The sequence below is a fragment of the Sciurus vulgaris genome (assembly GCF_902686455.1).
Source record: "Sciurus vulgaris genome assembly, chromosome: 5".
In the NCBI taxonomy this organism is placed as follows: domain Eukaryota; kingdom Metazoa; phylum Chordata; class Mammalia; order Rodentia; family Sciuridae; genus Sciurus; species Sciurus vulgaris.
Genome location: NC_136465.1, coordinates 4,433,953 through 4,460,110, shown reverse-complemented (window position 1 = coordinate 4,460,110; position 26,158 = coordinate 4,433,953).

Genomic DNA, 26,158 nt, shown 5'->3' with positions numbered 1-26,158 from the left:
TTGCAGAAGAGCCAGGGCTTCGCTTTGCTCTTCCGGTTGCCCTCCAGGCTGGGCTCCCCGTCTTCCTGTCCCCCCCACTCGCACTCTTCATCCTCCTCCTTCCTCTCTAGTCAAGGGGAAGCCTTCTGAGGGTGATGGTGCTGAGGGAGATGAAGAGGACGGAGTCACCTGGGGTGGGGCTAGAGCAAGGGCGCATGCAGAGGGTCTTCCAGTGAGGTCGACTTCCTGCTGAGGAAAGTGCTCCTGGACACAAGCAGGGGACACAGTCAGATGGACACTTCCATACTCCTAAGTTCTAACAGAAAGTCTAAAACAGACGTGTGGACACAGGGGCACCACAACAATAGTGAGGAGCGTGTGGACAGGGAGGAGATAAGGGAAGGAGGAAAGTCCAGAGACCATCGGAAGAACAGGCCCCAACACCCCCACCTGACTCCCAGCTCCGGGGCCCCTTCTCTTCTGAGAAGTCTGTCTCTATGTCTCTGTTGCTTTTGCAATAAACCTGCTGCTTGCTTGCTGTCTCTGTGTCCCAGCCTTCAGTTCTTTGCTGTAGGAGACAATGAGCCCAGCACCCTGGATGGTGACAGTGACTTGCGCCTGATCTGGGGTGTTGTGTGCTTCTCTGAGTGTGCGGTGGGTCGGGGTCTGGCTTGTGTATGGAGTCAGGAGAATTGTGGGGGATGGGGAAGAGGAGGAGAACTTGCTCAGAAGCCCACCCATCACAATGAAGCTCAAAGCTCCTTCTGTGAATAAGTTTACTTATCATACCAGAATGGAAATATAAATAAGTTTTTAGGCTTTATAGACACACATTTACACAGGTGAAGTTTTAGAACATCTGAGTTCTTCACGGATGAAGAAGGTATAGCCTAGCTACAGAAGGGACCTTGTTCCCAAAATGCAGATTAATTTAAGTCTGGAACCAGGGTCCCTCAGCTCACTGCTGTTTACACTTCCTTACACACTTTCTTGCACTGCCTTTCAGCCCCAGGAAACCCACTCTGGAAAACACAGTGTGAACGTGTGTGCAGGCAGGTGACCAAAGCCCACCCCTGACCAGGGATCGAGTGGACGCTGCGGTCCAGAGCCACCTGGCCATGCTCACTGAGCCCTGCTCCTCTCATCCGTACCAGACAGTAGAAACCACTGAGTGCCTCGTCCTGGGATCCAAACGAGGGATCAGTCAACAGGACCTGATCTCTGTAATCGTGACCACGTGGGATTGTCTGAAGCCAGTACGAGTTGCTTTTCTTCAGGGGATGTAAGTGACTTCTTCTGAGGGGGCCTAGAAAGCCAAGACACAAACAAAAGCCAAGGAGGAGAGATTAGGGCAAGACCAGAGGACACGAGGAAACCTGCTCCAGCCCAGAGGAACTCAGGGTGACCATAATGGTCACACACTTTTGTGGAAACCACAGGCTTGCAAGAAAGCTCCCTGGAGGACAGGGGCCAGTGGCAACTGGACATTTAACTGAGGGACCCTCATAGGCCATGTGGGCAGGAAGATGCTCTGAGCAGCTACCTCCCTAGCCCCCAGTGGTCCTTTGTCCTTCTTTACTTTGAGAACTATTGCGAACCTTAGCATCATCATCATAATCATTATCTGATGCTTATTAGATATGAATAACATTCATAAATTTAATTCATAAATTTAACTCTGTAAAAGTGCTTCTGTGAGTAGATTTTTGAACTTTCGGTTCTTGTTTTTAAGGTTCATGGGATAGACAGGGTACATTCAGATGAGGCTACCAAAGCATAGTTTGTGATCATTATTAATTAAGACAGGCTCTGTCATTATGAACTGGCTAGACATGAACAATTGGAGGGCTTACTATCAAAACTAAAAAGAATTTGCAATATGGAAACTAATAACTTGTTACTGGTTGTGAGCATTCTTTGAGAAGAGTTTATTAAAGTGAACATAAGAAAGTTAGAAAAAAGGTTTATAAAATCTCAGCTTAATCTATTTTTTTTCCTTGACATATTAGAAAAAACCCTTGGTAGGAGAAGTCAGGAATTTCTGGATTTTTGACAATTTTGACCAACAGAGCTGGTGAATGAGTTGCTTGAGGCCAGAACATGTATACACATCTGCCTATGGATGAGTCCCCAAGGATCTTCCCTCTGAATGTTCTTAGAACTTTGTCCTGAGCCCTATCTTATTCTTACTTTCATCACTTAATTAAAAAGACAATGCAGAGTATTCAGCAAACAATTTTAGAACTGATTTTCATGCACTATGCAATTTGTTATGCAATTTGAAAGCAAATAAGGACTAATTCTAGAACTCAAATGTCTTGAAGTTTATTAGGCTAATTAAAAGTGTAGAATGCATACATGCAGAGGCATTGAATATTCACAATAATACATGTTGACTGCATCACTAGTAATAATCAAATAAATGCAAATTGAAGTAAGATTTTGTTGTCTATCTTTGTATCTTTTATTTTAATAACATTATAGCATAATGTAGCATCTCCTTAAGAGTAGCTCCATGGATGCTGGAATGGAGGAATATAATTATTTTCATTTGACAAGGACTTAACGTGATTTACTCAAACATTCATTGTGACCAATGTGAATTGATGCCCTTTTCCAAGAAATCCACTCGTGGCAGTGAACCTTATCATACTGCTCCACCATCTTGGAGCATTTTCTTTCTCTGCTGCAGAAGTGAGACAGGGTGTGGATTCCTACTGTGGCTCACATATCCTAATATCCCTGGATCTCAGTCAGAGAATCCTGGAGGCAGGGCAGGGGGCGATTTATGGGAATAAAGATTAGAGTGTGGTAGTTTATTAGTTTTTATTTGAGAATCATGAAATTAATACCTAGACACATTTCATGTAATACTGAAACCCTTGCTGAGTGTGGATTAATATTGTATTTTATTCTAACTTTATCCAGTGTGAGTTTTCAAGTGCTTTCAATGTGCTTGGAGAAGGAATGAAATGAAGTAAAATAGACAGATCTATCCCCATTGTTTTTATGAAGGAAACAATAACTGAGAGATTTCTGGCTACAACCTTTATCTCACAAGCCACTTGTTTTGATTTGTAAGTAACTAGTTACCTGAACCTCCTCACAAGGCCCTCTATATTGCTCTATGCATCCCCTGGCACCTGTCCGTAAGAAGAGACTTGGCTTGCAGAAGATTAACCTGGAGCATTTTTTTCAAAGTTGAAGAAAATGGAGTTCAATAAAAATGAATTCCACCGGAGTTTTCATTGGAATATTAATATCTTCTTTTCCCGCAGACTAGATGCATTTAACTTACTGTGCCTCCTGCCTGCCCACCCCTCCTGGCCTCTCCCTGCGAGTTGAATACCAATCCCTCACCTGCAGGCTTGGCCCGGCCAGGCATGGGTGTTCTGGGACCTGGCATGGAAACGCAATCACTTCCTCACTTATTATTCTTCAGAGAACAATCTTTATTCCTCTGCCTCTGGATGTCAGAAATCTCGCCTATGTCTGATTAAAGGAAAAGTACTCAGTTCTAGCAGGAGAGTTCCACTCTGGGCAATCTCCTAGTGCTTCTATGTCTTCTTTTCACTTGGGGAAGGCTAGGGGCAGAGGGGCACTTTCCTTGGGACAAAGAGAAGGCTGTTCTTGCCAGGGTATCTCATGGGTAAGAGGCCCAAGTCCAGGCTTGTCTGACCCTCACACTGTACAGGGTATTTTGAAATGTGGTTCTTCAAGCATTTATTCTTCCTGACAGTACTATCAAACTTTTGATAAGAAGAAACTGAGGTTAAGGAGCTTAAATAACTTTCTAAATTATCAGATTAAAAATTCAAGAGCTGAGATTTGAGCCTCAGCTCTTCTGACTCTAACATCTGTTTCTTCCATTAGCCTGATTTTCTGCATGGTGCATCTTCTACCATTCTGAGTGCTTGGGCTTGATTTATCCATTTGGCTGGTTGCTGTGATGTCAACTTTGTGTGTCACTTGACTGGGCTAAGGGATGCCCAGATAGCTGGCAACACATTATTTCTGGTTATGTCTGGGAGGGTGTTTTTGGAAGAGATTGGCATGTGAATCTGTGGACAGGGTGAAGATCAGCCTTGCACAATGTGAAATCAGTTAAGGCCCAGACAGAACAAGGAGGTGGAGGAGGGGCAGATTCTGTCTCTGAGCTGGCCATTGAACTTCTCCTGCCCTTGAACTTCAGAGCTCCTGGACCTCATACCTTTAGGCCTGGCCTGAATACCACCAGCAGACTTCTGGTTGCCTGGCCTGCGGATAGAAGAGCATGGGCCTGCATCTCCTATTAGGCCACACTGCCTAACACAGTTGTCATGGCAGGTGCATCCACTTATAGCTACTTAACTCAAGCAAAACTTTACCCTCTGATTTTCACCACAAAACATTGGATTTTATGTTGTAATCTAATTTTGTGTTGCCTTCTTTACAAAGCACATGTGTAGAGAAATAGTCGTAAAGAGAATGGTGAGTAATGCTCTTTCTGCACACTGCTCATAAAGGCACACATGCACATTCACACACGTGTGCACACGCCATTTGGGGGTTTTCATGGGTGGTATCTTAGCTGTCTCCCAAGGCCCATGTGACTAAAGGCTCAGTGGTCAGCTTGTGGTGGTTTTGGGAGGAAGTGCAGCATTTAGGAGGTGGCACTAGAGGAAGGAAGCAAGGCTAATGGCTGTGAGCCCTTCTGGGGATTAGGGACCCCAGGCCTTCCTTCCTCTCCTGCTTCTCGGTGTGCTCTGCCACACCCTCCTGACGATGCTTCACCGAGGGCCTAGAAGCAATGCAGCCAGCCAACCAGGGATCGAAACCTCTGAAACCATAAGTCCAAATGAACCTTCTCCTTTCAAGTGGTTTGTCTCAGATATTTTATCACACACAGCACAGGGAGCCTGACTGACATCGGGTTCCTCCCGCAGTGTTTGGTGATCAGAATGAATTTTTATAATCATATGTGTCACGGGATTGAATGTTTTCAAGTCCATTTTTTCTTTGGATCTGTCCAACTCTCAATGTGATTATTCATTTCTGGCATATTACTATGGTTTTATTAAAATTATGGTTTTAAGAATTTGATTAGAAATTGTTCAGTGTGATGCCTGAAGAGGAGAATTTTCATGGTGCTTTTCCAGGGCCATAGGAATTTCTGAACTCTACCTACTATACCTCACCCTGAGATCCTGTGGAGAGTCACATGCTCAGACCCACGTGCAAGGGTGACAGCAGGGACTGTAGAACAACCAGGGAATTTTGCATTCATCCTTTAATCTTTGGCAAAGACAGAAGCTTGGGGAACACAATGTAGAGGTCAAGACTTAATGCATATTAGATGACAGAGATAGTGCCTTGAAAGAAATATAATTAATCTAACTTATGCAGATGAAGGCAATGTGCTCCAGTCTAGCAGACTAATCAGTAAAAAAAAAAAAAAAAAAAAAAAAACACAAACACACAAGAATTTAGCCACATGTACAGAAAGATGCATGTGACACATGAACACAGACAATCATCAGACACAGGAATACACATGGGCAACTGCCAGCTTACCCAATGGTCGTTTCTGATTGGAAAATTTCCCATGTATTCATTATTTATACCAGATTTGGATCTGTGAGCACAATTGTGTCCCTGTCCCCACAGTGCAAGTCTGAAGAATCAGTAACTCTGCTCTCCTCTGTCCAGTTAATGTTGACAGTCTGCTACATATGGATGCTGATAGCCGGGTTGAGGTATTTTTAATCAGTTGGAATTTTAACCACACCCAAAAGTTCCAAAGGAGAAAATAACGTTCTTTTATAATATTCACACTGATGAAGGACCTATTCTCTTGAATTCCCTGCTTTTACATCAATCAGGACTGCGCTGGAGGTCAGTGGGGCCCCTGGCCAGCAGAATGAGCCCAGAGCATGGAGAATGCTCCCAGCTCTTCTTTGCTCTCTGCACGAACATGAGCAATTTTCCTTGAAATTTTTAAGCAAAGGACAAAGAGAATGAGAACAATGAAAAAGAAAAATCTAGACCTGAGTTATTGACACTTGCACAGTGGTTGTTATTAAACTTGGTGTTGGATGTGACGGAGTCACAGATGAAACCTCATGGGCAGCAACAGCCCATGTGAGACAGACTGCTGCTTTCCTTGGCTGAGAGAATGCTCAGTGAAAGAAGGCTTTGGACGTGAGCTCAAGCCTGTCTCTCACCCCAGAGGCCCATTCATCAGAACCAGGAAAGGAGCTTTGACGGGAAGAGGGCGACCCTCCTCCCCGCGTGTCTGTGCCTGGCGCTACCTGGGCGTGCCCACCATAGTGGGCCCGGTGCACGTTCAGCATCACTACTTTTATGGTTTCCTCAGCTCTGTTATCAACCTCTCTCCTGTGGTCCTGTGTCCAGATCAAAACAAGGAAACAGCAGTGGAGAAATCACAGTGCAGAACAATATTCTTTGATTGTTAAAAATGTTACAGTATTTGTCTATGTGATTCATTTTCTACTGCCGCCATGAAAATCACCACAAACTTTGCGTCTGAAGACCATGTGAATTCAGGATGGCGCAGTTCTGCAGGTCGGAAGCTGGTGGACTCACTGGTTGGTGCTTCTGCTCTGTGTCTGCAGGTGCGGCCGGGGTGTGCCTAGGTCGGCATTTCCTGCTGGAGGGTCTGAGATAGAGTGGCTTCTGGACTCATCAGGGCATGCGCAGAGTCTGCCCTGTGCGGTTGTCGGGCTGGGGGCCCAGCTTCCTGTCTGACTGTCAGCCCGGGCATCCCGAGTCACTAGGGACCCGCTGCTTGTGCTCCTTCATCTCAAAATGAAGACAACAGTGCTCGCTGTCTTCCCCAGGACGCGCACCTCTTCTGAACACCTCCCTGTCTTCTGCTGCATTTAAAGGCCCATGTGGCTACCTCGGGCTCACCTGTGCAATCCAGGATAAGCTTCCCGACTTCAAGTAGCTAGCGAACAGCTTTCATCCCATCCTCAAAGCTCCCTTTGCCACGTAACGTAACATTCACTGGCATGCGTGTACGGGTGGGACCCTGCCACCACCATCTCTCACAGGAGGACTGTTTCTGTTGACCTAAATGAAACAAGAACAGAAATTCACACCAAACTGAGAAGAAAAGTAGAATCTAATAAAAAAAATCATATATTTGACAAATCTGAGGCCCTGCTTGCATGACTGGTTTCAGCTGGGCCTGCATACACCCTTGCCAAAGCGCTCCGCCTCCCTCCCATCTCTCTGCTTCCCAGGCATTGGCTGCACTGGAGACAGGGACCCTGCACTGGGCTCCGGGACTCATGCATACAGAGCGACTCCAGCCAGACTTCCCCCTAGCCACACCTCTCCTCCCAGGGTCAGAGCTAGGTCTCCTGGGGTCTTTACTGTGAACACGTTCTTTCTCACTGTGTCTGGCCAGGGAAATCAGGGTGTGCTCAGCCAGGCCTGGGAGGGGGTCATTCTGGGAGCACAGAGGGGTGGACGTCTCCGTGGCTGAGAGAGATGAGATTTCCCGGAGGAGCAGCAGGCAAGCAGGCAGAAGGAGACAGATGCTGCCAGGCATACTGGGCATGTTCAGGGCCACTCCTGCCATCAGCGCAATAGCCGTCATTAAGGAGTGCTTTGGTGAGCTTCTGCAGATCCATTTGGCAACCTGATGTGTAGAAGGAGCTTACACAGCCTTCCTTATCTCCATGTCCCAGTTGCCAATCCTATTTCGGTCGGAGGGCTATTTTACCCTGAAGTAAGCCCAGGCGTCTTCTGCAGAGTGCAGCCTCTTTCTACAGTCGAGGAAAGCTCAGCGTGCTGTGGCCCTTGCTGCTGAGCATTCCCACTTGGCTCTTCCTCCTGCTCCCCACTCTGATCCAGGCCTGGCCAGTGCACTCCCAGGGCCTCTGTTCTCCCAGCCGATTTCTTTCTCTGAGGTCACACGTGTTCTGTGGGTCTAGGAAATTTAACGTAGCCAGTCACAGATTTCTCTAAGTGGCATGCGCCTCTTCACTTTATCAAGTTCCTACAAAATACAGTGCAAACCCCTGGACTGTTTGGGGCCCAGCTGACAATGGACAGAGGATCAAAAGTAAAAAATCATACTTGCCCTTTGTGATACTAGAAAGCTGTGGGGAACAGGGCGCATAAAGGACTGGAGTCCCGACTGCGGATCATTCTGATGGGATTTTGGCTTAGACAGCATATTGGTGCTGCAGCCTGGGTCTCCAGTGAACGCTGTCAGATTAACAGGAGCCACTGCAACTTATTAGCTGGCAGGTGAGTCTTTGTTCCAAAGACTGACAGGCTGAAGAGCCACGCTGACTCTTCTCTCACCCCAAGGATGGGTGTTGATGTCCTGCTGTGGATGCAGGATGAGAAGCACAATTCCAGTGGGCATGGTTAGCAGTGTGGGGAGGACCACGCAGTAGATCATGGAAACCCTGTTGTGCATGCTGAGCCTCCAGAGGCAGAGGCATGGGGGACTCCTGGAATGCTGCAGTGCTACTTCCTGATGGTGAAGCCCAGACCACTGAAAAGGAGGTATGCGCCCATGTGCTGTGCCCGTGGGTGTACCCGGATGTCTGCGTGGGTGTGCGTGCACAGTTGTCATGCTGTTTGATCGCACACTCCAGCAGCTCGGCTGTCAAGACCCTGTCCTCTGTGCGAAGCCTCTATGTCTTCCGGTGGAGCTGGTTCTTCCCATGCTCACCGCTTGCTTTGTGGTTCCAGGGTGCTGCGAGGGCTGTTTTTATTGTTAATTTAAATATGCATCATGTGTTTCATAGCTGAGTCCTTAGCACAAAGAAGGTCCTCAAAATACGTACTGAGTGAATAGCGTGGGTACCAAATAAAGAGGTGTATATTCACACAACTCCATTTTCTCAAGAAAAACACTCGATGACCATGTGAAAACAGTAGTTGTCTTCTTAAACAGATCTCTGTTCACCGCCACCATTTGGAAAATGAGTGCAGACGCCCTTGGACTTTGATGGGATTGCATCCTATTAAACCCACCGTACATTGAAATCATTGCAAAGTAAAAAATGCATATAATACGCCTAGGCCCTGCACATCACAGGTGAGGAGCACAGCATACATGGAGTGTGGGTGCTTTCCCTGCATGGCTGGGGACTGACAGCAAGCTGCAGCTTGCTGCTGCTGCCTAGCATCAAAAGGGAGTATCAAACTGCATATCGCTGAGCTGGGAACAGGTCTACATTCAGAATCTGAAAAGCGTATTATTTTTGCATCACTGCAAAGTCACACGTTGTAAGTTGAGCCATCCTGAATGGCGGTCTATCTGTGGCCTTCCTTGGTGTCTTGTCTTGGTGTGCACCGTAGTAAGTGCTCCTCAGGAAGCAGTCTTCCACTTTCTCAAGATGGACAAGGTGGGAAGGAGCCAACTGCAACAGGGCCTGCTGTGCTCCTTCCTCTCCTGGCAGGGCTGGCCCTGACTCCACCTGTCAGGGCGGAAGCTCCAGTCACCAAAAGTGTGTGGACCAAAGGAAACCTGATGAATCTGCAACAGGGTGGTGTGGTTGTCCAGTTGTCTCCAGCACAGGTCGAGGAGAAATGGAACCTTCACTGCTGGCACAACGTGGAAGGCGTGCTAAGGTCCCCAGCGTGCTGTCACTAGATTTGGCGACTGTCTGCGATGCTCATGCTTCCCTGTGACCCAGGATGAAGGTACGCATGTAGCCAACAAAGAACCGGGGATGGACCTCGTTCGGACAGCAGCAGCAGCAGCATGGCTATCCACGTGTTCCAGGAATTTGCACCTTTTAAGTTCACACCCCTAGGAAGGTCGGTGTGATTCTCCTTCTGCAGAGATCTGGGAGAATGGGCAGAATTGCATGTCACACAGGGTCACACGGCTGATGAAATGTGCAGCCAGGTTTGGCACCTGAGGCAAAGCTCTCCTTCACACAGTTGCCATTTACTGTCAGGAGCACCTGTGGCATGGCTGTCCTCTTGAGGCAGAGCTCCTCAGTCAACAAAGGGGCTGCTGGTTATTTCCAGGCACACGTTTTCTGGGAACAGGGCAGGGATGGCCTTGCTGCCTTGTAATTATGGCCCCAGATGGCCTCACAGTCTCGTCAGGTGTTCCTCGCCTCTCTTCCCAGCCCTGCATCCCCAGGCAGTTGGACCTTAGAGTGGGGTGCGGGTGGAGGAAGTGGGGCAGTGGGCGGGCTCCCCAGCCCTGACAAGTCCCCCAAGAAGCGAGGAAGGCGAGTTTGTGTGACGGAGGTTGCAGAACTAGTGAGCATCTGTATGGGCCTGAACGGGCTCCTAGAGGACCCGAGGAAGGTGTCCCCGCCGCTCTGGGGATCCTGTGCCTCTCTGAGGAAAGCCAGGCCTGGAGAGTCTGAACGACTCTGCAAGGTCATGGGGACGCTAGGTGGCAGAACCAGGGCAGGATTGGAAGGATTTAGTCCAGGTTGCCGGTTTTGTTCTACTCTCTGTGTTCGCTCATCATGAAAGCTGCTAAACAACTAAGAAGACGTTTCCCTGGGGGAGGTGCCGTGGAACCTGGCTGGGGCCTGGGAGCTCGGGCCCTCCCAACACACCCTCTCAGGCTCATGTGTCCCCCATGGAGCTCTCCCCAGGGCTCCAGAATGTGAGACATGGTCGTCAACAAGCGGGGAGGGCTGCGGTGGAAAGACTCTCCAGTGAACATTTACAGCAAGTTGAAATAAAGTAACAAGTGAAATAGTTCATATACGAAGAGAGAAAAATGATCTTATTATCAATAGCTCGATAAGAAAACCAACTGGAAAGAATGCAGACCATTCACTGAAGAGAAAAGCCCAGTGTTTCAAGAGAAAATTGTTTAGTACTGAAAGAATGGAGTTCTTTTTCTGTACAAAAAACTTCAGATGCATTCAGCATAGTGAGCAATTGGACATATTTTTGGAAAAAATCTGTGGGGTTACTGTGGTGATCCAATGAACACCCTTCTGCCTACCTGCACTTCCCGGATCACTTGCATGTTGCCCTTTTAACACGTGCTGGAGGGGGGCTACAGGAAGCATCATGATGACCAAGCTCAGCTGCGCCAGCAGGGACAGGCCATGCCGGCCTCCATGGGGCTTGCGAGCCTCCCTCACTGATCACTCCTCCACCTTCTCCATTTGGCCACGTTCACCTCCACAGGTGTCCCTGTCCAGACATTCCAACATTCTCATGAACACATCCACTGCACTTGATTTGCTTCCCCTTTGAGGTCACCAATGGTCCTTCTTCATTTTCCTTGCTAAGAGAACTTTTGTGAGGTTCCCAGCGTTCCGATGGTGTGCTTGTCCAGCGCTTCAGGGTGTGCTCCTTCTTTCTCTTTCACCACCTGCCCTGGCTGCACACAGCTGACGCATAGTTCTGCATTCTTCTCGTGTGGTTTACCGTGACCTCGACTTCCATCCAGACTGCTGACTTCTACTCAAACTGTGACGGGCACCCAAGGTCCCTCCTGCCCCAAGTACCAAAGACCCCTGCTGCCCATGGCTCTGTCCTACCTGGTACCAGCGCCTCCCTGTGCCCCTCAGGGCTGCCTGGGACTGGCCCCTGTCTAAGTCCCTCAGGGCTCCCACATATGCTGAGATCTTCTTGCTCATTCCTGAGGTGCCTCTCAGGAACCTTGGAGACACTAGGGATAGCCTTGTCATTTCCTATTTTAGAGACTGCTTTCTAAGTACCTTTACTTAAAGCAATAGTTCACCAAAGTGCATGAGTAATTCTAAAAAACCCGAGTTCACATTTGTTCTTGCTGCTAATAAAGCAGGAAAATTAAAGAACACCATTACATTTCCACTATATTTCTTTGTTTTGGGGTAGAAATTTGTCATCAGAGTGTGAAACAGTGATTATTTTATTCTGACCAGAAGCTATGTGTGTGTGTGTTATTACATTAAATGATCTAGAAATAAAATACCAATTTTTTTAGAGAAAAATTCATCATGTATACAATGAGTGTTCATGTGTGTATATTTGGTTTTGGTGCAAGGGGTTGAACTGGGGCCTTCGTGCATGCTAAGAGTGTGGTCTGCAGGTGTTCCTGCTCATGGGAGGGGAGATGGTGACTTGGTCAGGGAAGCCAGGCAAGCCAGCAGATTCGACATGATCCAAGGCAGAAAGGGTAGAGCAAAAGGTTGCAAACGGAATTTGAGGGAGTTTAAGAATCCCTGTCGTTGAGGGCTATCTTGCAATGTCTTTCTTTCTTCCTAGTTTATGTCACCAGGTCCATTCATGTTGTGGCACCTATAGGTGAAATTAAAACAAAAAAAGAAAAAGAAAAGCAAGGAGTTTGAGCGTACACAGTCACAGTGAATGAATATACAGTGAGGTTACCGCAGGTGGGGGCAGAGAGAGGAGCCCAAGAGGCTGGCCAATGAGTTGCTTCACAGGTGGGCCGTCACCCCCGCTTTCTTGCGGGGTGGAGGTGCCGGCTGTTGAAATGACTGTTAACTCCTTTGAAGCTTTTCCTGTTTTCTTCAGATAAGTCCTTCCAGAGAACCTGCAAGGAGCCAGCCTAGACCACCAGTCCCTCAGACTCACGCTTTTGCGTGACCTGCAGCAACCTTACTAATCATAATACTAAGTCCCTGCCCAGAAAGCACATCTGCCCGCCACGGTTTCCACATGTGAGGTAAGGAGAAGCCTGGTCTCCACCCAGCTCAGCATGTGATGTGGTCTTTCTAACATGAATGAGTGTGATTTTCACAATGACTCCCTGCTTTCCTTGTCCTGGGAGACATTGCTTTGGGCAGGACCCCAGTGTGCACATCACTCGTTGCAAGTAATAACCCTTTCTCCTCTCTCACCTCCTGCTTGTGCTGTGGATTCAGGGTGGCAGGTGTGTGGCCAGAGCAAGCCTGGAGATCTAGAAGTGTCCAGCATGAGGACTGAAGTCCATGAAGTTATATTGTGTCAGGGAGTTTTGTTAAAGTAGACTTTGGCTGCTTTTGTTGCACAGAAAAGTAATTTCGTGAGATGACAGATGTCTTATTCTGCTTCTGTACAGTAATCATTTTTACCATGAACGTGTGTCCCGTAACACCAGGATACACAATCAAATGCGTTCTGAATAAAGAAATGAAAGTAGCTGTGGGGGTAAACGTCCAGAGAATTAATACCGAGAGCTCATTGAGTACATGTTTGGAAGCATACTAGAGTTTCCACATGTATTATTTTGTTATATATTCATACCACTGAAACAGGTATATTATTTTTATTTAATGGATGAAGACCCAGGCTTATTCAAGCTGAGCTCTTACCCACAAGCACTTTCAACGCTTGTGGCCCATTGTGTGCTGCTGAGTGTGAGCCTCAGGTCAGTCATGAGTCCTGACCTTCACTGCAAGGCGGTTGCGTCCTCGTCGGGGCGGCAAAAGCGTTGATTTCTAGTGGGGCATTTTAAGCATGATGCCAGAAGTGCACTACGTGCTAGTGGGTTTCTGAGTGTGGCATCTAATTCAGGGGTTAGAGGTAGCGTCATAAGGGGCCACTGAGCTCTCCAGGATCTGCAGTCTCCAAGTCCTCCAGGAGAGGCGAACAGCAGCCATGTGAAGATGGTGGTGCAGGAAAGAGGGGCGGGACATTGTGGCAAGTGAGGCACGTACGTGAAGCCTCTGTGGCATCAGATCCTGCAAACATCTGGACACGCCTTGGGAGAAGGCTGCACGTGGGGAAGGATGGGAGTCAATTCTGGAGAAGAGCCAGTGCTGGGCAGGACCCTGCAGGCTGCTGTAGACCAAATTCCACGTGTGCGTGAGTGCACCGTGCGATGCTGCAGGTGTACAGAGGCAAACTGTCCCAGGCGAGGCAGGTGGAAGCCTCACCAAAACCTGGTCAGGCAGCAGGCAGGGATCAGGAGCGAGTCCAGGACTCAAAGACACCGAAGGACGGCGGGGGCTTTGATGTGGAGTGCCGCAGGCCTTTATCCCCTTCCTCCGTCCCAGAGAAGTCTCCCTGGGGTCTGTGAAATGAGCTGCACGTGTCCATCACTTATTAAAAACATTCTCCTTAGATCTAGAACTGGAAACATATAATTACTGCCATTAATTTGAGATATACATACAATCACAGCTTTCAAGAGAGGGAAGGATTTTTTTCTCCATACTATTCTGGTTGGTTAGGCTGATTTTTATATGGAATCCATTACTTCCTTCATACGGGAGAGAAATTATGGACTAAGCAATGCTCTTGTTCAAACTTGAAAGGTATTCGATAGGACTAAAGACAGACTCCTCCCTTTCCATATCACTTTTTTGCTCCTGAGTAATGTTTTTCTTGAAGACAATGCCAGAAGGTTGAGAAGTACTTAAAAATATACCATGCAAGCAAACTGGAAGAAAACACTCGCCTCAGTGTGTCCTGCAGAATAGCCTGTGTTGGATGAATGCACGGATATCAGGGCTGCACCTCACCATCACCAGGGTTCAGGTCAGCCCTGCACGGGGCCCCGAGCCCAGTGAGAAAGTCAACAAAGGCAGCTTTTGAGCCCAGTTTCCTATTAGAATCCTCCAAGAAACAAGGACTCCTCATAAATATCAGAGGAAAGAATTCCCATTCAATCAGCTGTCGTGATTATTTCTTCTACACACTCTCTGATGTCTGCAGTTCCCTGGCTTTGACAGTGCCATTGTCCCTGCCACGTTACAGGTCCCCAGTGCCCATGGTCTCCGACCTCCTCGATGTCCTCTGTCCACCCTTTCAAGTTGGACATCTAAAGAATTCCTATTTTCTACCGAGCTCTCCTACCCTCTGCGCTTTATTGAATTTCCGCCTATTGATCTAATTTGAATACACAATCTCAGAGAATGGTGTATTTCTTAAACTGGAAAGGGATAACAAAAGAAGATTTATTTCATTTTTGTTCTTTTTATTTTTCAAGTTAAATTTTGACTTGGGAAAACTTTGACCTGAGGAGCCAATCTCTAGGAAAGGGAGCATTCCCATAAAAAGTCATGTTATACGAATACATTTGGGTGACAGTAGAGTAAAGCTTATAGAATTTGGGAGAAAAATAAAGCCATTTATTAATATATAATTAAGAGATGACAAGGCCTTTGGTGAAATGATTGCAATTACAACATCTTCTAACATACGCTTTGTCTGAGGCTATGACCCTGAGGATGGTAACTACAATATCCCACGAACGGTTTTCTACTTTCTGCTTCAATCTCTTTGGTGAAAAGCAGCCACCAAGCTGGCCCACTGGGAGGTGGTTCAAATGGTTGATTGTCCCCACTCATCAAGAGACGTTCCCTTACCTCTTTAATTTCTGTTTGACTCTCTTTGGATCTTGAAGCTACCTACAGGAAATCTTGAAATTCCTTGGCACACAGTCTCTCTGCAGGGAGAGCCTTCACTGGGTCACACATGGTCTCTATTGTCCTGAAAGAACATTGTGTTTCTTCCTCCATCTCTGAAAACCATTCGTCCTTTTCCTTCTGGAGCTCACTGCCACTCCGGTTCCCGACGGAGGCACCACCTTGTGGCTGTAGCCCTGTGACCCCCGTGGGGGCACCGAGGAGAGAGCAGGCATGACAGTGTCAAGAGGGGTGGGCCAGCTCTGAGCACGGCTCTCGTCTCTGCAGATGTTCCTCTGACGTGCCTCCATCTTTCTCGGCTGTCTGGGGAATATTTTGATAGTGTGGGAAGACTATGCACCACCCTCCACATCGCGGATGCAGACCGACATGTAGCTGGGGTGTGGCTCAGTGGGAGGCACCTGCCTAGCAAAGACAAAGATGGAAAGAGGAAACAATTCTTCCACCCAATTCAGGCAGGCGTCTGAGTCCTCTTAAAACAAGCCGTCATCAGGAAGGACCATCCCGTGTGCTCCGTAACCTCTGAGCGGTTGTTCGTGGTTCCAGTTTTACGTGCCGACCCCTGTGGAGGAAAACCGTGTTCATGGAGCCCTGGGGGATCTGAGAGAGCTTTCCAATTGATAGGGTGGGAGCTATCTCGAGTCTTTTATCTTTTCAAGAATAGGATGAGGCACAGGCACAGGAAAAAGGGACAGTAGAGAGAAAGACAGATAAAAAGCAAAGTTAAACAATCTTCTGAGAAGAAATCCTTCTGGAAAGAGTGCAGTCTCTGAAGGAAGCCAGCCACAGCTGCTCTGGGTAGCTCAGGCTCCCTTCCAGAACTGGCAAGAATCTGGAAAACTGACACTTTTGAAGAAACCCTGGAGGGCTCCAGCCTCAGGGCCTGGAACATAGGATAACCCATCCCCCGCCTGGGGACTCACCCTCTGCCTGAACTTACCCGAGAAAACTGACTGATGGGTCATAAATGACACTCTTAACAAATCCACTGGATTCTGCTGATTCTATTCGTAACTTGTGGAAGGATCGGGAGGAGCCTAACACATTGCCCTTCACTACTGCTAGAAAGTTCTTGTGATCAGAAGGATCTCAATCCCTCAGTTGAGCCCGATTCTGTCCTGGGCAGTCTCACAGGAGGCTGAGGGCCCTGCACCCCACCTCCATTCTTGGTTCACAGTGTGCAGGGGCCACCTGCTGAGCCTAGCTGTGGGTGTGGATCTCATACCTGCCCTGGGGCAGCAGATGCCAGCAGAGCTCCATTTCACCCCCTGACTGAGTGACCTGAAGCGCAGGCCCCGGTGGTCCAGGTTCCTGGATGCACATTTCTCAGGAGGCTTCAGCGAGGCCACCTGAAGCGGCTCTCTGAACTATCCAGAAGAGCTCGAGGGGCGTTTCCTGCAAACAGTGCCTGCTACCCTTGGCTCTGGTGGAGGACAGTGTTTATTTTAGAGGATGAATAACAGAAAGCTAGGCCCCAATCACTGAGGTGTTGGCTCAAAATCTATTGTATTAGCGTAAGTCAATTCTTGCCTTGCAGTAACTTAGCTTTTAGACCTCATCTGGAGGGTTGTCTGTTGGGGACATCCAGGTATAATTTGCTCTCTCCCTATAACTTCCAGGAAGCAAGACACATTTTTTTTGGAGAGTCCAGTGGAGGATGCTCAACCATTCTCACTCCTTCCAATAGTGTGGAATGTAGCCCTTAGAGGGGAATGGACACTTCCCACTGCATTTGAGGAAGCCACTGAGGTTCATGGAGAAACAGAGCAGCAAATCAAGATATGGGGTTGCTCTATCAGGGATCAGGACTGGGCGGGTTGTGCCAGAGTCTTCCAACTCCTGACTGGTGGGAGCAGGCTGCTTCCAGGAAAGCTGGCGAGACTCCAAAACAGGCAAGTGAATCCAATTGCTATTCACCCATCTGCCAGGCGAGGCAGGACCATCCTCAGAGGTGAGTCCTGAGCCAATAAATATCAACCTCTATGACACGGAGGATGAGTAGCTTAGCACCCCTCTCCCTGTGATTGGAAGGGACAACCCTAACCATTGCTCACAGTGGCCTTAAAGACCTGAAGATCCAGATGGAAGGACAATTCCTAATACAGATGTCACAGGCTGCCTCCCTGGGGGCTGGAGAGTTGGGGTGGTGGCATGAAGGAGGTGGCTGGAGCTGGGAGGGATCGGGGTGGGCGCTGAGTCTGAGGTGGGAGGGTGTCCTCCGTGTGTGGGGTGTGTGCTGGTGCGTGGTTACTGCGTGACTGTGGTGGGCAGAGGGCAGGAATGGAGCTGTTTCCACCTGGTCGGGCCCTCGCTGTAGACTCGTTCCTTGTGTCCTTAACGTTTACCCTTTTGGAACAACTCCGCCCTTTATTTTTAGTTATGTTGAACCCATGAACCTCAACAACTTTTCTAAATAGACTTCACGCATTCTGGAAGCCTCCAAAAATCATACTAAAGACCGCTAGCAGGATTGACAGACCTTGATTTAGGAGCAGCAATGATCATATTCAGAGATTCTGTGCCCTTAGGGGATGTGACCCAAAGGCACCTGCTCCAAGTGGGGTCCAGGGGCGTCAGTGGCCTGGCTGCGGTCATCTCTGTTTTTGTTTTCTCGGGTCCAGTTAACCTGAGCATCACCTGGGAACAGGTATTCACTCAGGCATCTTGTGGAGCCCTGTCAGCTCTGCATCCCAGGAACAGTTCCAGACACTGGGAACGCAGTAGCGATGATGAACGTCATCTCGCCGTGGGTCTTACATTGCACAGAGGTAGACAAGTGAATGTTGAGAAGTATGACGGGAATGAAAGCAGGGTTTGCTGGGAAGGGGCTTGCAGCTTGCAGACACAGAGGAGGATGGGCATGTAGGGGGAAGGAAGGGGCAGCCGAGCAGCCGTCGGGGGAGGGAAGCTCCGGAAAGAGCACGCAGTCTGAGGCCTTGGGAGCCAGAGCCGTGGTTTCTAGGAAGGGAAGAGGGACCCTTGTGCATCTGTGCTTGAGCAGGAGAGCCAAGTGGGCGACGAGGTCCGAGAGCCAGGAGAGCGGCAGCCCGTGGAGAGGACCCGGGTCCCGTTCCCCGGAGCAGGGCTCTTGTCTGCCAGGCTCTGCACAGTGATTACTCTCCGTGGCCCCAGCTTCAAACCTCATGAGTCTGAGCAGATTGGAAGTGAATAGGAGGCAAGGACAGAAGGTGGAGGACCAGCGTGGCTTCTCAGAGGACGTGGGGCCGGCACCGTCGAGGGCTCAGAGATCTGTGGATTCTGAACACATTGCCTCTCATCTCTTTATTGTGAAAAAAGTATACAACTTAGAGAAGAATGGTAGGTAATACCCAGGCACACCCCGACTCCATTCACCAACTCCTCTGTACCTGCTTCGTCTTCTTTTGGCTTGGTTTTAAAACATGACTTTTGGGTATAACAGAAAAAAATATTCTTACAGTTTCAAATGTTTGCTCAGATCACAAGTTTCTTATGACCATGGCCAAGGCTCTGCAAGTTGAAGAAGTCAGCCCCCGGGGAAGTCAGGAGGCCACTGAGGAGGAGGAGTGCACCCCGGGAGTCCCGGGTGCCAAGAGAGCAGCAGGAAGGCCCAGGGCAGGGTCCAACGACCTCTGCCACTCTGAGAAGCTAAGGAGGCGGGTCTCGAGGCACTGGCAACCTGCCGCAGAACAAGTGGCTGACTTACAAGGGACAGAGGAGGGGAGTGAAGGAAATGAATCAGGAAGGCGGGCGGATGTGGGTTCCAAAGCTTTTCTTTTCCTTTTCTTTTTCAATCTAATGGGAAATGTTGACATGTTGAAAGACCGTTCAACAGGTAAGGTGATGTTTAATACTAGGCATCCACTTGGTGGGCCACAGTACCCAGATGTTTGGTCCAACACCAGTCTAGGTATTGCTGCACGGGTCTTTTAACGATAGCATTATTGGAGCAGTGGACTTGAGTGAAGCAGACTATCTTCACAAGGTTGGTAGACCTCATCAAATCAACTGAAGGCCTGAAGACAAAGACTGTGGTCCCTCACGGAAAAGAGCTTTGCCCCATAATCCACAATTGCATGAGTTCATTCCTTAAAATAACTCTGCCTGAGTGAGCATGTATGTGTGTAGAGTGTACGTGTGGGCAGTAGTATGTGTACACACACACGCATGCCTTTCATTGGTTCTATTTCTCTGGAGAACTCTTAAGTATGGGTTTGGCTCATAAATGGAAGTATTTCCTTTAGAAAGGAATGAGAACGTGGAGATATTTTTTAGTAACAGGTATGAGGAGGGAGCAGGGTAATTGATGGGATGGTAGAGCTTATGGAAGGGTTCCATTGATGGCTTTCAGTGCTGAGCAATGTGATAAAGGGTCACAGAGGTTAAGACCTGTACTTGAAGTAAGACATGTCCCCAAGTTGAATGCTTGCTCGTTCACATGCCCCTGCACAAATATTGGTACAGAATGGCAGAAAGGTGGATTTAAAGGGAGTTGGGACATTGCCAAACAAGAACAGCAAAGCATGTCAGGGCCAGGGTTTTCGAGCGGAGTTGACATTTGTAGTCATGCTCTCTGTGGCTTCAGCGGAGAAAGGAGAGCTGTGATCAGCAGGAGGCACCGTAGCACTTGGGGTCCAGATATAAGTGAGAGTGAGATCGTGAGAAGGAGAGAGGAGATCCCACCATAATGCTTGCCTCTGAGACTGTGAAGGGGGTGGGGTTTGGAAATGATTGGCACTGGGATGAGACCATGAGATCAGATGGTTTAGAAAATGTACGGCCTATAATAATTAAAAGACAACTTTGAGGGACTTGAGAGGACAGCGTACGTGAAGAATCTCGGTTATAATCCAGGATCTAATATCTTCAGGAAATGAAGAGGAGAAACATGGGACTTGTAGGTGAGTGAAGCCCAGGTCATCCGTTCACATCATCCAGCTGTGCCTGTAGGCAAAGCAGGAAGGCTTTGGGAAGGAGAGGGGGAGTTATTGGGATCATCAGCGAACGCTCAGAACTTGTGGTAGAAAAATGGTGTACCATTTCCCAGAGATATCTGCATCCTCGTCATGGAACTTGTGGACATGTTGCCTTACCTGGCAGATGGGGATTTGCAGGTGTGATCATGGTAAGACTTCATGAGATGGGGCTGTGTTCAGGTGAGAAACTACGAACTGAACAGGTCCTTAAAATTGCAGATCTTTTCTGGGATGTGGGTAAAGGGAGATGTGACAGTGGAAGAATAGGCAGAGAAATGCAAGCTGCTGTCTTTGGAGAAGGAGGAGGTGACTCCCGAGCCCAGGAATGAAGCTGTACTAAAAACTGGGAATGGCCGTCAGCTCACAGCTGGGAAGAGATTGACCACCTGGATTACATAGCCTCAAGGGCTGATTTCTGCTAACGAACTAAGTGAACAAGAAGCAGGTTCTCCCAAAGAGTCTCCATAAAGGAATCTAGCCTTCCACATCCTTATTTTAGCCCATAAGATCCATATTGGATTTTTGACCTATGGCAATAAGAAACTAGCGCAGTTAAACTTACTCCCTTAACTGCCCCAGATGTGTAAGGATAAGGAGGGGGTAAAGAACACAACTTGAAACAGTTGAAGAGAATCAAATAACATCATGCTTACATCTCTGTCCTTGAGGTCTGAACGACTCCCAGGAGCATCACAGCCAGTTCTGACCCTGACTTTCTGAACAGATTACAGTGTTCTGAGAACATGGTCAGCCTCGCGGGGCTGATGCCAGCTTCCAGAGAACTAAGGGTTGAACTTGGCATTGAATGGAATGGATACGTGGATTCAAATCTTTCTGCTTTAGCACTTTTATAGGGGATCCCCTATCACCATTAATAAAAGTAGATTATTCATTCATGAAGCAAGAATTTGGGAATTCATTTTACAGGAAGTTTTCCTAAACTGCTTTTAAATTCCCTTGTGGAATCCATTGTAAATGTCTACTATAATTATCCAAGGCATTGTTATCTTTAATTTACCTTAGTATAGCCACCTGCCAAAGGGGCTGTCTTCCTTTCTTGTCACCCACCCGCCTCTGTTGTCCACATAACAATCAGGTCATCACTCATTGGCTCTCTGTCCTCTACTCAGATTTTTCAAGGACTTGTCATTGAATTTAGGGGAAAAGTGAAAAAGAAGAAGAGAAGAAGGCAGAGGAGGAGGAGAAAAAAGATCTGGCAAGGTGATCCCTCTGTCTAGAACATTCTTCTCTGTCTTCTGCCTAGTTCACTCTTACCTGGATTTGGACTGTGCCTAGCCGATTCTCTCAGGTAAACACGCCCTGGTTCTAAATAGGTCATTTACTCCTTTTCCATATCTCATGGCCTCAAGTACCTTCATTCTAAAACATTTATTAGTGATGTGATTTACCAGGGCTGAACATAAACCTGACAGGCAATCCCTAACATAGTCATTTTGAATTTTGAGATCCACACTATCAAAATCCCTAAAGCCTAAAATCCTTAAAGATTAAAATCCTGATAATCATAATCCTGAAATATTAAAATCTCAAATGTAGAATTCTTGAAAACAGATTCTAAAAATCCTCAAATCCCATTTAAAAAACAAACAACAACAACAAAAATACCAAGGCTATGTTAGTGTGGTAGAAAACTGAATTCAGGGAAGGAAGTGTTGCGCTTTTGAATGCACACAGTCTACTTGCCAAATTACTCAGTCCTGTGCTTGCTTCCCACCTCATACCCTGGCGCCAGTCTTGCCCGCAACAGAACGGCTTCCTTCAGAGAGTACAAAGAATGCAGAAAGCCTACTGCTCTGATCTGGAGGTCTGCAGACAGGTGCTCCAGAGCTGGGACACCAGGGGAGGTGAGCTCTTGGTGGCTACTCCATAGCCCCAGGCAGAAAACTAGACTTGCTTCACTGACGTTTGGCACTCTCAAAACGGGCCCTTCTGCCTTTTAAAAACTCAAATATATTCAATTCATGCCTCTGTTGGATCCACAAATTCTAGAACTTAACCATCATTTCTGCATTCTCAACTGGGTAAACTGAAGCACTTTATAAATGCTTATTTGGAGATTTATGAACATTGCAGAAGAAAATGGATTTCAACTGAATGTCCAAACCATAATGGTAGATCTGGAACTGGATGTGATTGAGGCTTCTAAAGGTGAATTTCAAGGTGTTACTAATAAAGTTTGTTTTCCCCTCCAGCCCAGTGTACTTGGAGAAAAATTCAGATGAATGGGTTGCCTGCACAAAGCTGCCATGAGGAAAATTTGAGTTTACAAATGTACCATTTGTCTGTATTGGAATTCTTCCCAGGTGATGAAATTCCAGGCGGTTTTAATGAATTAAGCTGCATTTGCTGAACAAGGCAGTGAAGTTACTGACTGGTTCAATTAATTATTCTGTGCAGGGTAGGATAAGAAGACACATGCGATATCCTGTTTGATCTTCATTTATGTTTGCACCAAATCTGAGGTCTGCACGTGAGAGCAGGAGGGATAGATTTCCACATATCCGGAATGACCCGGAGGCATGGTACTGAAGAAGGGATAATTTAACAGGGAATGCCTGTTAGTACAACTCAAATCACAGAGGAATTTCAAAAAGAACAATGCCTCATAAAATAATAAATGTGAACACACTCTCCCAGGGAGCCACTCCCGACAAGATAAAAGCAGCTAATCATCATGGTGGGAGACTTCGCCACCTGCTAATGATTGTGAAGCCCACCGATGCCAAGGGACCACCTCTGCCCTGCTGCCCATGGTTTATTTCTGTAACACATTTACTTTTAGGTAAAATTTTCCATTTGACGTGTTTAGGGTTCTTCTTTTGAAGTGTCTTCTCCACAGTTTTAAACTGTCAACATTGTTCTTACAGTTGCTATGGGATGCACTTCACCCTCACATTGTTTCTGACAGCAGAGGTGTAAGTTGTGTGAACTCTTCTGGATGGTTCTAATGCACTTTACACATCCTTTCTGCAGGCTTGAGTCCACGACAGTGCATCATCACAAGCTTCCCTGTGTGTAAGCGTTGCGTGTGCACACGAAATACTGACATCTCAGTAAACGCAGAGATGTACTTTCTGACTGTCCGCATTGTGAAAGGTGAAGTCTTACTATCCCAGCTCTTTGGGCCGTGATGTGTGCCGTGGTGACCCACTGTGGTTTTGGATGGATCTCGTTAAAAGCCTTAGTTGCGCATCTTGTATTTCAGAGGCCCACAGGTGCAAAGTTGTACATTTCAGCTTTTGGACTCTTTCTTTATGAATATCTTCATCTGTTCATAATGACACATCTATACTACTGTCCTTAGTACATCTGAGTAGCTATAGTTGCAAAAATATGTGTGTCATTATTGTCTAATTTTTATTGTGAAGTGATCTATGAATTATTCTGTCATGTGTCTATGTTTCTTAAATAATCCCCTTTTCAAATATAAAATGAATATTTTTTAAAGACTTAAAAATTTTCCCCAGAATTATATTTTCAATATTTTTGATGTTTCAGGATGGGGATTTTGGAATTTAGGAATTTTGATTTTGGGGGATTTAAACTTTTGGGAATATGGTGTTTGGGATCGTGTCTTTTGAGATCGTCATCCAAATATTTACTTACATTAGGGCCATACAGGATCTGGGTCACACTCTGCTGCCCAAGAGTCATCTTGGACTTTTTTGATGGCTCTCTGAGTGACATAGCTTACAGCAAGAAAGATCTGCATGAAACTGAGTGTTCTTGACCTCACTTTGACAGGTGGAAGGAAGCACACGGGACAGGTCTTGCAGGTTTGGTGTGACACATGAGAGGGACTTGGAAATATTCCATCCATGTTTCCATATTTCAGGAAGAGTCTTTGAGGACCTAAGTGATCGCTTCATGTAGACCAATCCTGCACGTCTGGGTGGGTATGGGGAGAGCTTTCCTCTGACCCTCCCCACCACCTTCTGCCTCTGCTCTGCACTGTCTGGGTTCAGCCCACCCCAGGGCACTGTGCACACAGAGAGCTCTGTGGAGCCCTACCCGAGGATGTCGCCACAGGCCCCTCACTCCCACATGACCATATGTGCTGTATTTTGGCTGAAAACTTGGTGATTATAAGTGACCATATTTTAGAAATATTTTTTGGTGAACAACATTTTTGATTTGGAAAATGTGAAGCAGAGCAATGCCAAGGAATTTTAAAGTCCATAGTTATGGCTCTTAGTAGGTTGGATTTATTATAACAGTTTATAGGAACAAAAACTATAAATTATAATCATTACAGCCAGAAGTTAGCATCTGTCAGGCATTCTGCTGTCCTTGTCAAATGGATTACCTCATTGCTATGCTTTGAATGTGTCCCTCAAAGTTCACAAGTCTGGAAAAGGAATTCATGATGCGATGGTGAGAGGTGGGATCTTTATAGGAGGCCATTAGTCTGGAGGTCTCTGTCCTCAAGGAGGACTCGGGGCTACCAGCAGGGATTGGGCTTCCACACAGGGATGAGTTCAGTGCCTTCTCTCTTGCCCATGTGACACTTTCTGCCATGTTACCACACAGCATGGAGTGTCCCCCTGTCATCCCAGCTCCCCAGCCCCCACAGCTGTGAGAAAGTCAGTGCTGGTGTTAACCACAGTTTCAGACGCTCTGTTACAGCAGCACAACACAGACTTAGACATGCTGTCGCTTAGACATCATTATTATTCCCATTTTACACAGCAATTTGGGGCTTAGAAATGTTAACCAAACTTCCTAAGGTCTGCAAGCTAGTGAGGGTTCATACGGGTCACTTCTCTCTCTATTTTTTATTCTCACCTTTCAGGCTGAGGGAACTCTCCTGTCATTCAAGTTAATTCTTATTTTGCAAAAAGTTTAATCTAGTTGTGGGTTAGAGGGGAAGTGAGAAAAAGAAATATGATATTTATTTTGGGGGAACAAAAGTAAGTGGAAGTACCACTGAGGAGAAAAAGTTTCAGTAATTATTTCAGTTCCTTGGAACAGGAGAAATTCCACTCTAATGCTTTGGGGAACCAATCTGTAGAGGGAATCTATGGATATTAAGAGGAACAACTGTACATGAAATAGCATGCAAATCACATTTATTAAAAGTAAAAGATTTAGCTCCTGGGGCACCTGGTACTGTGACAGACGACCAGTGCGTGCTGCCTGGAGCAGTAAGTACTCAGGAAGCAAGACGGTGATGTCCGCGGCCAGACCAATAAGTACGTGGCCTGAGGTCCTTCCAGTGTGCAAAGGGAAGCAAGCGTGGTGGGGCCTTCCTCCTTGTTGGCACGCCGGCTTTCTGCGGCAATGCACACTCACCCTACAGAAGTTCTCTAATTGATTTGTCCTGGAAGGCCTTCACGGTAGCTGGTGCCGGAGCAGATTATAAAATATAGGCGTAAAGAAACATAGCTGAAACGGATAAATGTGGGTAATGAGCTGTCTTATAATTAAACTACAGAACTACCTGCCACACCGTATGACTTGAGAATCCTCAAACAGGAAGTCAAACAGGGAGAACATTGGAAATGTCACTTACTCAGATGAAATCAGGATGAAGGACTGCCATTTTATTTGAAGGCACACAATGGGGCCAGATGAGGCTGAGACCAGTCTTCGTCTCATAGCATAATGCTTAAGTATCTAATACCACACGAAGCCCTTGAACAACCTAAACATGAGCAATTTCCCATAATGACTCTCTTTGGATAGTCTTTATGTATCTGCCATTAATTTACTAATGTTTCCCTTTTCAGCACTAGATGGATCTCTTTCCTCTCTTTCAAGTGGTCACACTATTCTGCTTCCTTTTAGAAAGCTGAAATGTGTAGTGGGATTGGAAGATGGTTGGTACAACAATTGGTAGGGTGTTTTTTTTCCCTCTATTGAATGATTTACAAAACCTTGTGTATCAAAAAT